We start from the raw sequence: 15,254 nt of genomic DNA, 5'->3' as shown, positions 1-15,254 counted from the left end.
TAACGTTTAGCAATCTTTTGGATTTGTTGTCAGATTCTCCTTTTCAATTATGAAAGAGGAGATTTGAACAACATTATATTTCCTTTTAGGGGAACTTGGTAATTATTATTAGTTTTTTTTATGGCAGTAAAATACACAGAATAACAAATCAAAACAAAAGGTTTAAGCTGCAGCTTATCTCAGTCGCATTGTTATTCAACTTTAGATATTTTTTTTTTAAGATTTATGTACAATTATGCAAATTGTGTTTGAAATTCTTTTTAAGTTGTCTGCTTAAGGGGTAGCACTTGCTGAAAGACATCAAAAATAAAATAAGTCTCAGGTTTTGGCATCTTTACAGGAAGCAACTCAGGGGGAAAGAAAATATATTTGTAATTGCAAAATTGAAGGTTTTGTATGTTTATTTTGAAAACCGTTTCTAACCTGGGGAATGAACAGTCAGTAATAAAATGACATCTGACTGAAATAATAAATAATTAAGCTCAGTTTTCTAGTAACCGTCAAAGAGAAAGCTGTATGGGCCTTAAGATCTCAATATTGGATTAAAACAACTGTAGATATTACAACATTAGTGGTGCTTTCTAAACACACTAATTGTTATCTTATTTATGGCCATGTATGTTAATCTAAATTGTCATTTTACTGTGGAGAGCTGGAGACACCTTAAGGCAACCCTAGCAGCTATGAACAGGGATGAAAGAGTAATCGCACTCCTCTCTAACAGATGCATACTTGGTTGAGAGATTAACAAGCAAGCTTGCTTGATTCAGAGAGAGTGAGCAAAACTGGATGTTGGACCATTTTTGCAGATGGTCATCACAGCACTCCCATTTTAAATATTTTGATTTCAGAGGCTTAAAGCCCCAATTATGAATTAGTGTGAGTGATTGGATATATGAAATCTTTGGCTTTGCTCACTTTGGCTGAGGAGAACAAAAGCGCAGGAGAATGGGCCAGGCGAGTGGACCCCTGCCCCCCTGCTAAGAGGAATGAGCCAAGATGCTGCTGCAGAGACAGTGACAGGGGAGCAGGTGGGTGGTGTGTGCTACAAAGCAGGTGTTAATCATTTATCAAATTGATAAGTAGATACACAAACACACAAATACCCAAAGTGAGCCAGATCACTGGACCCAACATTTCTGAATTTCTGAATTTAAAAATGAGCACTGCCAGGATGTGGGGAAGGGTGAAGGGTAGAGAGGGTGTAATAGGGGACAGCACCGTGCCATGTGTGGAACACCAGCAATAATAGGGGTGGGAAATATGAATGCCTGCCGCCAGAACTGGGAGGTTTACCGAGAGAGCCGGGAAGTAGGCTGCTGGTGTAGGGTTGTGCAGACCGCTTGGGTGAATTGGAACTGACGGATGTCTGGCGATCCACAGACCGACCTGAGTTTGAGGGCGATCCATGAGTAAGGTGGTGCTGATGGACAGCAGAAGATCCGTATTATAGAAATAAGCAAGATGGAGCCCAATGCTTTTTGGTCTGTAGCAAAGCAGGACCAGATATTCAAAAGTAGAAACCGGGACATATTGAAAACAATATTCATATAACAAATTACATCACTTACATCATGTTACATTTTTGAGCAGGCCATTTAAAAAATAAATAAATGTGTATTAGGCTACTTCTCCTTGTATTAGCATTTTTCCTACATGAGCTTCAGTATCACTAAATAAATGAATGGTACATCTATAACATTGTGCGCGGCATCAACTTTTATTTCGTATTGGAATTTCTTTAAAAAATACCTTGTCCTGACACCATAATTAATGGATCAGACATGGTTGTGATGTGAAGGTAGTGATGTATTTCTACAGTCTGTAAAGCATCTAAACTAGGATTACCATTGTGCTAGTAGTATAAATAATAGTTACATAAATTTAACGTAATGAGTGTTTCCCAATATATTACAATATACACTTCTTCATGTGATTGATCACATAAAAACATGCCTCTGTTTTTAAGATTTTAATAGTTTTAATTGAGTGTAAACAGACAAAAGCTAAAAAATGGGACATTTAAACTAATTTGGAGAGAACTGTCAAGACAACATGATATTTAATTTAAATCCAGGACATATGGTCACGATAGTCTTTCATGTTTGCGTGTATTTATACCAGAAAAAAGTGAATGTATTTAGTCACAGCACACTGTACTGCAGTCCGATGCAGTCCTTTCTCCAGCAGGATTTCCACAATCTTTTCAAACACTTTTAAATGTATTACTGTTGCAAGCATTTGATCCTGTGTGGCACTTTCTTTCCTTTAATAACTGGTCAAATTTAATCATCTTCCCAAGGTGCACCTCAACATGGCTAGTGCAAACGGAAACCGGAGGCTGTCCAGTCCATGGCCAACATGTGGGAGCGATAGGACAGGGAGCTACAGGACTGTGATGGGTCTGGCTGCTGTGCCCTGCATGGATTGGTTGGAGGATCCAGCTTCTGGGCGATTCTTTGTCTTAAGTCTTGGGAAAGTTTGGCTCGATGAGTCAGTATCTGTGTGGATAGCACTGTTGGAGGGTCTAGTGTGCCACTGATGAGGATATCAGGAGGCTATGTTGATGGATGTGAGTTTAGGTAGTGGAGTCTGACTCAAGGAAGGATGAGCCTGCAGAATAATTTTTACTTCATGGAATATTTAATCTCCTGAATTAGATTAGATTTTCATGGCTGCGACTGGGACTGTGGCTATCGGGGTGGAAGGTGTCCGGATGGAAGCAGAAGGCGTGACACACTGAATAGGAATAGAGTTGAACTGAGGTTGGCAAACTGTGAGAATCCTTGTGAAGAACTTGCTTGAGAGCTATGGGGCATGAACTCTAGGCCAATGCAAAATGATGAATTCATGCATCATTTATATATTCAAGCAGGTATTTACAGTTTATTGAACAGAAATAGATGTGTAGAATTTGGGTGTTTCACTTCCAATTAGATCAATATACCCTAAAATATTCTTAAATTATGGTGTGCAACCTCTGTTTTTGTAACTATGCAGTATTTTCTTTTATTATAATTTTCTATCAATAAATTCTGTAGGAATGTATATATTACTCAATAGCATTGACTACACAGCACAGTCATAGTAATGTTTTTAAAGTACAAAGATTTATTATATGACTTGTTTTCTAGAGATGTCTGCATATTTCAAAAGATAAAACAATTCACACATGCATTTCAGTCAATATTTTTCATTTTGTGATATATATATATATATATTTCAGGAGTTACATCTTTTCACAACATATTCTTTAGGCCCTCTGTACAGCAGCATAATACACAGAGATTGATAGACACTATTTGGAGGTACTTGACAATTAGAAAAGTCTGATCCATCAAATATAATAAAAAATGTATGAGCTATTCAGCTGGAATTCCTGGAGGTAGTGTCCATTATTTGAAAGTAGTATGGAAAAAAACATGGAACAGTTTATATAAGAGCATACATTTCAATCACTCAAACCCAATTCTACAAAACGGTATATTTATAAATCAGAAACAATGCAGACAATGAGATGTACTGTTCTTTAACTTGTCATTTTCTTCCATTAAGAATGGCTTTCTGTGATGAAAACTGACTGCAAGTCAGATTTTTCAACTAGGTCTCCACTCTTAACCAACCCTCATATCAATCTGACAGCTCATGTATGCAATCTGCAGAGTATCTAATTTTTAGCTTGTGTAACCACCAAACATTTATTAAATAGACAGTAACCATGGAAATTCTTTTAATTATATATATATTTTTTATAATATGTATACTTAAAAGTAAACAGGAGGAGCATTTCTCACATTAATTGTCAGATAATCCGCCATTGAAATGTCAGGGCTCCTTTTCTGTTACTCAGAGATATTTTTTCTCCTATCAAAGTAAAAATTATCATCTTAATCCAGCTGACAGGAAGTTTTTTTGAAAACATAAAGACATATAGCCTGAAATGTTGTGATAAAATACTTTTCATGTTAAATGGAATGGATGTGCACTTACTGAATTATCATGATTTCAATTAAGCATTCCTTGCCAAACTGTGAGGAAATAACATCTTATTGCTCCATTTAGTTTGGCAAAGGCACCACAAATAAATTGCACAGCCTCCCATCTGAAACCACCAGTACAAAGATATGGTAATAGGTCACCTCTGGAGTCTAAGACATTAGACTAATATTTCCAAGCTCTGGATCTGCTTGATAACCAAGATTGGAATTCTGGAGTTAATCAGACTAAGACTTCAGCTTTGCTTGCATATTCTTCACTCTTCCTTATACCTCTCAACATAACCACTGAAACATCACTATGCGTGTCTCCAAGGTCTATTGCATAAACAACAACTAATGACTAACATCTTCACTTTAAGCTATTCAAGGGGCTCTAACCAAAGTACAGCTCGGAGAAGGTTGCCTTTTGCTTTGCCCAGTGATTCAGTTATGAAGCTGAACATCTTGGTCATTAAAATGACAAGATTACAGTACAAAAAAACACTACTGCTAGCTGACAATGTTTATAAAGTCGAAAGGTTGGTCTCAGGAGGGGAGGTGTATTATTCACATTTGTGGGCAAATAAAAAGACTCCAACATTTGAAATGAGACTGATGATACGCCAGCTGTCCACATCTGATTTTATTCTGTATCAGGAAAGGTGTTTGTAGGTTCTACTCATTGGTACTAATAATTGTACTGTGTTCTTTTGAATTCACAAAAAAATATATGACTTATATATTCCAAGATTGATGTTACTTTACCATGACAGAGACTTTAAAAAATAAATATTACGAAATAACAAATTACATTCAATGTACATATGCACACACCCACATACAAAATGTACAGAATAATTTAAGCAAGCTATTCAAAATATAGTCAGGATTAACCAAACCTAGGTTACACATTATTTTCAGAGAATGTATATACACTCACCTAAAGGATTATTAGGAACACCTGTTTAATTTCTCATTAATGCAATTATCTAACCAACCAATCACATGGCAGTTGCTTCAATGCATTTAGGGGTGTGGTCCTGGTCAAGACAATCTCCTGAACTCCAAACTGAATGTCTGAATGGGAAAGAAAGGTGATTTAAGCAATTTTGAGCGTGGCATGGTTGTTGGTGCCAGACGGGCCGGTCTGAGTATTTCACAATCTGCTCAGTTACTGGGATTTTCACGCACAACCATTTCTAGGGTTTACAAAGAATGGTGTGAAAAGGGAAAAACATCCAGTATGCGGCAGTCCTGTGGGCGAAAATGCCTTGTTGATGCTAGAGGTCAGAGGAGAATGGGCCGACTGATTCAAGCTGATAGAAGAGAAACTTTGATTGAAATAACCACTCGTTACAACCGAGGTATGCAGCAAAGCATTTGTGAAGCCACAACACGTACAACCTTGAGGCGGATGGGCTACAACAGCAGAAGACCCCACCGGGTACCACTCATCTCCACTACAAATAGGAAAAAGAGGCTACAATTTGCACAAGCTCACCAAAATTGGACAGTTGAAGACTGGAAAAATGTTGCCTGGTCTGATGAGTCTCGATTTCTGTTGAGACATTCAGATGGTAGAGTCAGAATTTGGCGTAAACAGAATGAGAACATGGATCCATCATGCCTTGTTACCACTGTGCAGGCTGGTGGTGGTGGTGTAATGGTGTGGCAGATGTTTTCTTGGCACACTTTAGGCCCCTTAGTGCCAACTGGGCATCGTTTAAATGCCACGGCCTACCTGAGCATTGTTTCTGACCATGTCCATCCCTTTATGACCACCATGTACCCATCCTCTGATGGCTACTTCCAGCAGGATAATGCACCATGTCACAAAGGTCGAATCATTTCAAATTGGTTTCTTGAACATGACAATGAGTTCACTGTACTAAACTGGCCCCCACAGTCACCAGATCTCAACCCAATAGAGCATCTTTGGGATGTGGTGGAACGGGAGCTTCGTGCCCTGTATGTGCATCCCACAAATCTCCCACATATATATATATATGGCAATATTATACAATTACATATCGCTGATGATGGACGGGCAAACATATATCTGATATCAAGCAATATCCGATATTATCTGCTAGGGGGTTGGAGGGCAGAAGAGTGCAGCCGGTGGAGTTAATTGTTACATGTTCTGATATAATGACAAGTCAGTCCAGAGAGCCTTTGACAGGTTAGAATTATTTAAAAGAAAAAGCTGGGAGGAAATAATAATGGAGTTTGGAAACATTATGAAAGTGATCAGCTGTATTTATGAAAGGTCAGGGCATTTTTTGGGGCGGTTAATGTTTTGATAATATAATCGGGTTTTAGCTACCATTTATATAAAAATGAAATGCATAGCGAACTTAGGGCCTGTTCACACCACAGGTTTTTTGCTAAATCAGAACAGTTCACATTGGTCTGGTTCGTATCTGGAAAAGACTGTGTACAACAAGTTTCGATTGCCAAACAAACTGAGCTGAGACCACTGAAAGAGGTGGTCTCGGTACATTTGCCAAAATAAATTAGTTTGGATCGTTTGAAAAACTTGAATGTGAACACTGGAAGGTCTCTTTTCTTTTGCAATCAGGAAAGGAACCCCACATTTCATCCAACCGGAAATAACATGTAGTAGTTTTGGCTGTACAGTACCAGCAAGTTAAGATATTTATTTGTTAATTTACTTATTGTTAATGGTAAAATCAGTAATCTTCCAAGGGTCAAGTTTCTTAAGACTCAATAGCTATTTGAATGACTGAACACTTTCGTATTATAGTCGACTTAGTCAATTGTCCAGCCGTAAAACTCCACTGATCAGATGGGTACAGGCGGGCATGTGCAGTTTCTAAAGTACTTTACTTAATAAAGTCCTTTAAAAGAATTCTTCATACGGCTCAATCTCCTTCTCCCAGTTTAACTCTTCTGTTGCCGGCAAAGACTTAGTTGGTTTCCAGTTCTGGCAACAGAGCTACAGGTTGAGCTGTGGCAGCGAGTTACTGGTTCAGGTGAGAGAGCAAGTGATGCCATGCGCTAGCTTTTATGCCTGTTAGATCAACAGACTATTGGTTCTTGAGTTTGTGAGATTAGATTTCGGTTTCAGCCCCCATTGGAGGGGCTTATTCAGCCAGTCCTATTGGAGGAGGCTCGATTTATGACTGATGTCAATCCATGCCATCTTTTGGAAATGCTGGTTGGCCTGGGTTCGTAGCTCTGTGTCAGGATTTTGGCTTTCACAGCAGGGATTCCAAGCCATTTGGCCCATTCTCGGTGCCATCCTCCCAAAACTGCCACTTTGATATAGAACAGTTCATGTGCTGATGATCTCAGGAAATCTGATAACTTTGGGGGAGAGGTCTTCTTCAGATCAGAGCTTCAGCTCAGAGCTAGAATGCTCTATCAAAATACACCCCCACTTAACGCTACATATATGTTGTTTTGTTTTCAGCAGCATTCAGTGCTGTCTGCACCGCATTTTGCTTCAGGTGTGCAAGTATTTCATTCAAGACTGTCACATTTGCTGGAATTAATTGTGCCTGCCAATCAATGTGCTACCATGTATCTTTTATAGGGTCTAAGATGTACTCATTTAAGAAGTTGGATGCGCTTTTTGTCTGTTCCATACAGCTCATGGAACAAATATTGAACAATATTTTATGAAAATTGAGCATGCCTTGTCTGATTTATGAGTGACCAGTGTTCAGATCCAGTTCCCTCATTGATAGGCAACATGTGACTGGAATCTGACATTTAATGTCATTAACTGATAGTACAGATACAAAGATATGCAGTCACCAACAAATCAGTAGGCCGTAAGCACGGAACTACCAGATATTTGATTCGGACCACAGAACCATAATGTTAGAAAGGTTTACCAGTGATTCTGACATATGTTTGTTTTTTTCCACTTAAGTTTGTAGTGCTACAGGCCATAGACATTTGTGTGTGTATATGTGTATGGTGCAGACAGATTGTATACATTGTTGTAATGTGAGAGTGACATCTACACTGAATACTGAGTTCTGATAGGCAGTTAACCAGCGGTTAAGAAGAGGTTGATTGTTCCATTGGGTTACGGTTGGCCTGAAAACATGGCCAAAACTTTAAAATCGTGTCTCTTTCTGTAATTGTACAGTGCAAATGGAAATTGAGTGGCAGGGCTTAATTTGTGCCAGAACAAGCCGGATCCGGATCCAGGACCTCCAAATTTAGATCTGGCACCTGTTTTGGGGGATCCCCAGTGCTTACTGTTGCCACCCAAAAAGCATGTGGGATAGTGGGAAATTAATATCCAGGTCACGGAAGAATACAATGAAAAAACTAACTGATTGAGAACAACACCCTCTTGTCTTAGCATTTATTTATAAATTTTTGAGCAAGACATCCACTACAAATCCCACAGGAAACTATGAAAGAAAGGGTGCAATTGGTTGGAGTGAGCAGAAATATTATCACTAGTAGTGGTTCCACATTTAAAGGATTCAGAAATGTACTGTATTGTGCAGTGGTAATTGAAATTGAGCGACAGAATAAAACACTTTAGAGCTGTGTCATTGGCTCTGTTGATTGTATTGATAATCTATTTTGGGCTCAGGTGTTAGTATATAACTGTATTCAATATAGTCAATAAGCATCACTTGCACCCTGTGGTCAGTGTAGAATGTAATAGGGTTATATATTTTCCAGAAATATATACACATTGTATCTTAAAAACAACAAAGTTTCAGTTAACTGGATTTAAATGTGAATATGTGAATTAAATATTAAACTGTATGTTCTTTGACACACATTTCAGCAATCAATTTACAATGTAGACATATTAATTTCAAAATTATTACACATTCCTTGTTTATTTTGAGTTTTAAATATAAATGATATGTTAAAAATACAAATTTAACATGGCACAGACAAAAGAAAAGTCTAAATGTATTACACTAAAAAGACATGAAGGGAACATATTTGCATACAATAAAGTGCAAATTTTCTCATCCCACTTAAATAATTCAATTAGAAAGGGCATCTTCCATTCACCATTCAGACACAAGATAAGGATTCACTTACCACCCAAAGGTAGAATCTGAAAGTCTAAAATTCCTAGAATTCCAAGTTCCATGTGCCATGTTTACACAACTAAAGTGGTGTTGTTTAAATTAAATATAAACACACCAACCAGTCCATATGCAGGCAACAGTTATATTATTCCTGTTTAGAAACAGCAGAACGCCTATCAACCTGGAGAAATAAACAATACAATAATTATTGATGCCATCCATTTTTTTTTCCATGAATTTGAACCATGGACAGGAAACAAACATCTATAGAACACTTTCTATCTTCCATAGTACAACAACCACTTCCTGAAAACCATAGTAGGTAGCAGCATTATGAACAAGCACAAAATAATTGGAAAACCAAACGCACTTTACAAGTGCAATGTTCATGTGTATTCCCAGGGCAAGAAATAGTTACAATCGTGACATTTTGCATTACCTGCAATCCATGATCATTGCCAAGTTTTTCCCTGGCAGTGGCAAAGGATAAATATCCATCACAAGTTCAAAGTGATTGCTAGTAAACAAATGAATTAACACAATTTTATAGCTGGATCTGTCACTTGCACAAACGATTTTCATTGATACATGTATTCCTAATTTAATGGAAAATGTATTTCTATACATATATACGCACACACACACACACACACACACACACACACACACACACACACTAGGAACTGACAACACAACACTGCTGGACCATTTTATTAGCCAGATTATGCTAACTTTCTGTAAGGACATTTTAGCTTGAGGTGTACAGAAATTGGACATTTTTGTTTCAAACGCATCACAAAATCATTCAGAGTACTATATTAACAACATAATTTTAATGATTTTGTTAAACGAAAGTTACGATTTCAACTAATCAATTAAGATCACAGTAATGTAAAGCTTTTTAATATTTACTCTTTATGTGTGTTGTTCTTTAATGTTTATATGTTCATGTAAATGTAATCTACGGTTTTGTGCAGTATAGATGTTATTGACTGAATTAAATGCTAGCATGAAATATATCTACATATTAAGTACTGAACTTAAATAAAACATGTACAATATAGATATTCCAGTAGTTTTACAGAAGGTAAATTATCTGAAAACTACTCATTTTAATGTGGGGATATTAAACATGGATACCTCTTGCTATAAAGTATTGATGGTACCAGAAGTCACAGCCTTTGGTCATGAAATTTCATACTCCAATAATTTTCTATAATTTATTTTTCATCTATCCAAGATGAAACCTGCAAAAATGACAGAATGCCTTATTGAATAATGTAGACTGTAGATCAAACAACATCCCACTATCCTGAAATAATGTATGTATCTGCCAACCTATTTAAATGATTTTGGGAAGGCCTGCTTATTCCAATATTAATTTAATTACTTATTTTTAGTGAGACTCATGCGTTATTATTCCTGAATGCTCTGTCACAATATCTAGCCCATGAAGTCTGAACAATGTCTGTCAGATGGTTGATAATCAGACCCAGTCAGCCAGGGACTTAGATGAGATTAAAAACATTGGCCTTGTGGCCCTTGATCTGTATCTTTAACTACTTGGCCTGTCATCCCTTTAAATCATGTAATCCCTTGATACATTATTCTCATTACAGCCATTCACTCCCTGCAATGCCACCATGTGAGAATTAAAGAATTATAAACAGTAAGCATGATTCAAATTCAAAACTCTTTCTGTATTTCCATTATATTATTTTACAGTAAATATTAAATTATCATAAAATACAATTTCATTATGGAAAAAAAAACAATGGTTGGATAAGTACACTTCAAATATGAAATAAACTAGACCATACAAAAAAAACAAAAGAACTTGTTTGCACAAAAATACCTGTGAAAAACACAGGTAACTGGACGTTTCCATAAAAAGGTGAAAATCCATTTCAAAATGCTTTGGCAATTGGGCTTTTTAAGTTTTCTAATGAATCAGATTAAATGATCAACCATGATCTTCATGCAACATATGTGAGTGACATATTTTGAGGTGAATTCAAAGTTATTATGTGTATCAGAAATGTTAATTGTTTTATTTTGCGTCCATTATTCAGAAGAAAATAAATAGCTTAAACATGAGGGAGGCGTTAGAGTGTTACATTCTGAATGCAAAACGCAACATATAACAGACACATTGGGAAGTGTTTAGTAATTGAAGCCATATCAGTTGAAATATATGCATTTTGTTCATTATTATTCTTGTCTTTCCAAATGTAATCAATTCTCTTTCATAAATGTTTTTTCAACGCTCAGTTGATTTATGGAAAGTTTGTAATGTATTAGAATCAATGTTACTGATATTCAGACACATCCTGTACAACACATTTGTTGCTTTTTTGGCAAATATTTACATTTTAAAGAAGCGATTAGGGAATACTTTCACTGTAGGACAGGTTCAGTCATAGAATAAATACTTTAAACTATTTCGCAGAGTTCTTGATTTGAGTCAATGATTAATTTTTCCCTCACATTTTATCAACAAGATAATCAGTTCCTGCCACTTCCCCAATGTGTAAAGTTTGGTGTTAGACAATGATCAAAATGCAAGTGTAGAGGGATGCTACTGTTATTCTGTTTGTTGTGAAGAAAATAAAAACTCTTCTATGTAACACATATGAAATCAACATACTGTACAATTGTGATGTAGACAGTGAAGTTTCAATCTACCATAATATTATCAAAAATAGTTGCTTTTGTTGTCCAAAATGGATCTCGACTTGGGTCACTGCTTTTAATTATTTACATGTCTTTATTTTGACTATTATACTCATGACATTACATAGAACTGTGGATGCTTGCAGCTCATAGCACATTTCACTTCAGATAGGCCATTTTGGGTGTTCACTCTGGGGATATCCTACTTAATTGATAACATGTATAAATGTGTCCTGTCTATAACTGACAGTGTATTCCACATGCAGTCATCCCACATGTGAAACACATTTTCTTAAAACAAACACAAGATTAAGCTTGTACTTCTCATTTTATTTAGTTTAGTTTAAAATACAGGAAAGAGATCTATTTTTAATTAACAATGAAACCTGTTAGCATTTTACAATCTCCCCATACAGATACTTCAATTAACAGAATATAAGAGCACATACATTTTGAAATAGAGTGCAGGCCCCCCTTTAGTGATTTCAAACCAAGAGAGAAGGCAAGGATTTTGTGTGTAGACATGAGAAAAGAAAAGAAAGAGTGTGGGGAAAATGCTTCTTTGCAGAGGAGAATAATTCAGAAAAGAACACACTTGTCTAGGGGCTTAACTGGATGAAAGAAGATTTAAATCGTACTTGTAATTAAATCAGATGCTCTACTTCTAAGTGAAACTTGTCCACAAATATAGAGACAGAAATTACAGTAGCTTGAGATTCAACAATTTGAAACTCGTTTAATGTGAGGCAATTAGAAACTATATTTACCCATAGTAGGTATTGGGCTATTTCAAATGTGTGTGACTGATATTTCCAAACTCACTCGTGTTTCACAACAGAAGAAAATGTGTTTTTTTATAAATTAGTTGTTTGTCTTGTCTGAATTATAGCTGACATTATTTTTCCTATTAGAAATAGTATACATATATGCAGACAGGTGACAAATTAAAGGACAAACCTGAATAAATGAGTGGAGGAACATAACAAATGCAGATCCCTCCAAACAGGTGTACTGCATGATACAATTCAGCAATTAACATCCTATCATGCTCTGTGGCATGTATAAAATGCTGAGCAGGCCCAGCTGACTTCAATTTTGGATCAAGATGGCAAGAGGAAAGGATCTAAGTGACTTTGAAAGAGTTTCCAGCTGGTAGTAAACAGTACAGTTAAGCACTTCTGTGGTTGCTGACCAACTGACTATATTACATTGTCATTGGCTGCCAGTTAAAGAAACAATGTTAAAATAATTTGTCTCAACTTCCCTTACATTTGAGGGTGTTCAAAATAAATACAAATTATTTGATACGTTTCGGATTTATTAATGTGATATTCTAGCTAAATCAAGGTTAAATGGGTAAAAAAAAAAAAAACTTAAACACTATTATAAGTAGATTGTTTAAATCCATTTAAAATCAATGTGTAGTAGGTTTTCCAAGAGCTTGGATTCACTGCCATACATAACCAAAAGTAACAGGAGTCTGGCAGACATCCAAGCCTCATCTTCCCAAATTCTTATTATTTATTTCACATCAGTATCATGTTATTGTGTCTTTATTTTATTTTATTTTTGACGTTTATTAAGCTCTACATTACTACACAATATGAAGATCCCATGCAAAATAAAAAGTTAATGGTATATTGAAGGCCCATAAACAACCCTGTAAAAAGAAATATGTTAAAACAGCTGTCTGTTTTAGATTACTTCAAAACTGCCTTTTTCTTGACTGATTTACGAGGATGTCATGCAGACAAATTTGAAAAGGTTGGTGCCAGTTATAGTATAGTAGTTAGGCGTTTCCCTGCACTTGCACAGGCTAAGACTTGCAACATTACAATGCACATGCACCAATCCTGATGAGGTCTTAGCTCTATGGTCATGGTTTGGTGAAATGGTCTAGGACATGTTTGATGTATAGACCTCGAGTCCCTCCTTCAAAGACAGATCAGGGAAATGAAAAGGCCATTCTGACACAGGACAGAGCCCGAGTGGCAGAGGCACCCCTCCCATAGGCGACCTATGCTTGATTAACATTAACATGCGCGTTAAGGAATCCGCTAAGATGGTGAACACACTTTCACCGCTGATTTGTAACCTTTTTATGAATTTATTTTACAAGACGATATAGCCTACTGGAACTTCCATTTTTTCCATCGCCTTAAGCATCCAACTGAACTAGCAATGTGCATGAGATACAATAACTTTTTTTTTTTTTGCTACAACCAATTCTACATAGATTCTCAATCTTAATATGCACATGTGATTGGAACGGTGGTCAAGTCACACGACATATTTATTTACATTGGCTTAAGCTTAAGGGGACAAAAATCCCCTTCACAAGACGTGTAATTAGAAATGCATAGGAAAACAATTGCACAATGACAAAACGGTTTACAACAGAAGTCCGTTCGCACATGGGGCTCCATCAGTCTTTATTTAATTAAACCCACAGATCAATACCATATTTCGAATGCATTCCCTGCAAGTCACACACACATTATAGCTCATCAATGACTAGAACACCTTATTTGAGAAAATAATAAAGGATTATTCATTGCACAGCTTTTCTTTCTCGTTGTATTTCTAACCAATAAACCACGGTCCAGTCTCTCCATCTGCCACAGCCAAATGGGAGACACAGTACTACATCTATGTGGACAGCGCTCCCGTATGCACTGTCAATGAAAGCAAGGTGCATCTACCCCAAACAATGCACAGCTACTGTATCTCCAGACCATTGTTTCATTGCTGTTGCATCAAAACACCAAAAAGCGACCACATACATGCTGCATGTTTAAAGCACGTTTTTTGCTCGTTATGGACCCTTCATGTTAACAAAGTAATGCTACCAGAAATAAGATGCTTACTTAAACTACTTTTTTGGGAGGGAATATATCCCCCCTTGGTGGACACGGGATGAGTTGTAAATAATCACACATGAATCAATCAACTTTGATCGATGAACAATGAAAGAAGCAACACTGGCAACCCCAATCACAGGAGGCAACAACAGACAATAGCAATTGCTATATCCATGCCCGTCTTCTTCACATTGCATTTACACCCCTCCTTTCTGAGCAACTTACCTTTTCTGTGTTATTTTCTCTTTATAAAGATGAAACCCCATCTAAGGAATGAGCTGCAAAATCCCAGCCAGGACGCATTTTACTCCTTCATCTTCTTCCCTGCCGTTTCTGTGACACAGTATTGGGTGCTGGGCTGTGATTAGAGGCTGTCGTGTTTGTTTAAGAGGGTGAATAGAGGCAGTGAGGAGGGGGCGGGGCGTGGATGCGCAGGCACACAGTGATCAGTCAGGCGTGAAGAGAAAAAGACAAATAGCCCGGCTTCTGTGCGTTGGGTGAGCACGGATGGTATACCAAAATGCAATTGAAAAAGACCCCAAAAAATCAAGGCTGACATGGTGACACTACCCTGGTGACCTCCTCACACAAACCCCAGTGTCCCTGAGCCGGCTTTGGATTTCACACTGGAATTCTCTGGAGATGCAAAAGACATTCAGCATCTCTGGTCTAAAGCTGCTGCCTCTGTATTCAAAGGAAGAGCA

At 37.0% G+C, this 15,254-nt stretch overlaps 1 protein-coding gene across 1 annotated transcript in view; it reads right to left on the bottom strand.

Moving 5' to 3' along the window:
- The window catches only part of plppr1 (phospholipid phosphatase related 1), a 72,758-nt gene extending 57,837 nt beyond the window's left edge, over positions 1-14,921 (bottom strand). Inside the window, exon 1 of the mRNA XM_066711048.1 lies at positions 14,776-14,921. The gene's annotated coding sequence lies outside the window, so the exon portion shown is untranslated. The remainder of the gene's footprint in view (positions 1-14,775) is intronic.
- Between the last annotated feature and the right edge of the window lie 333 nt (positions 14,922-15,254).

Source organism: Amia ocellicauda, chromosome 8 (genome assembly GCF_036373705.1).
Source record: "Amia ocellicauda isolate fAmiCal2 chromosome 8, fAmiCal2.hap1, whole genome shotgun sequence".
In the NCBI taxonomy this organism is placed as follows: Eukaryota; Metazoa; Chordata; class Actinopteri; order Amiiformes; family Amiidae; genus Amia; species Amia ocellicauda.
The sequence above is the reverse complement of the archived record's forward strand: the minus strand, read 5'-3'. Positions and strand labels throughout refer to the sequence as shown.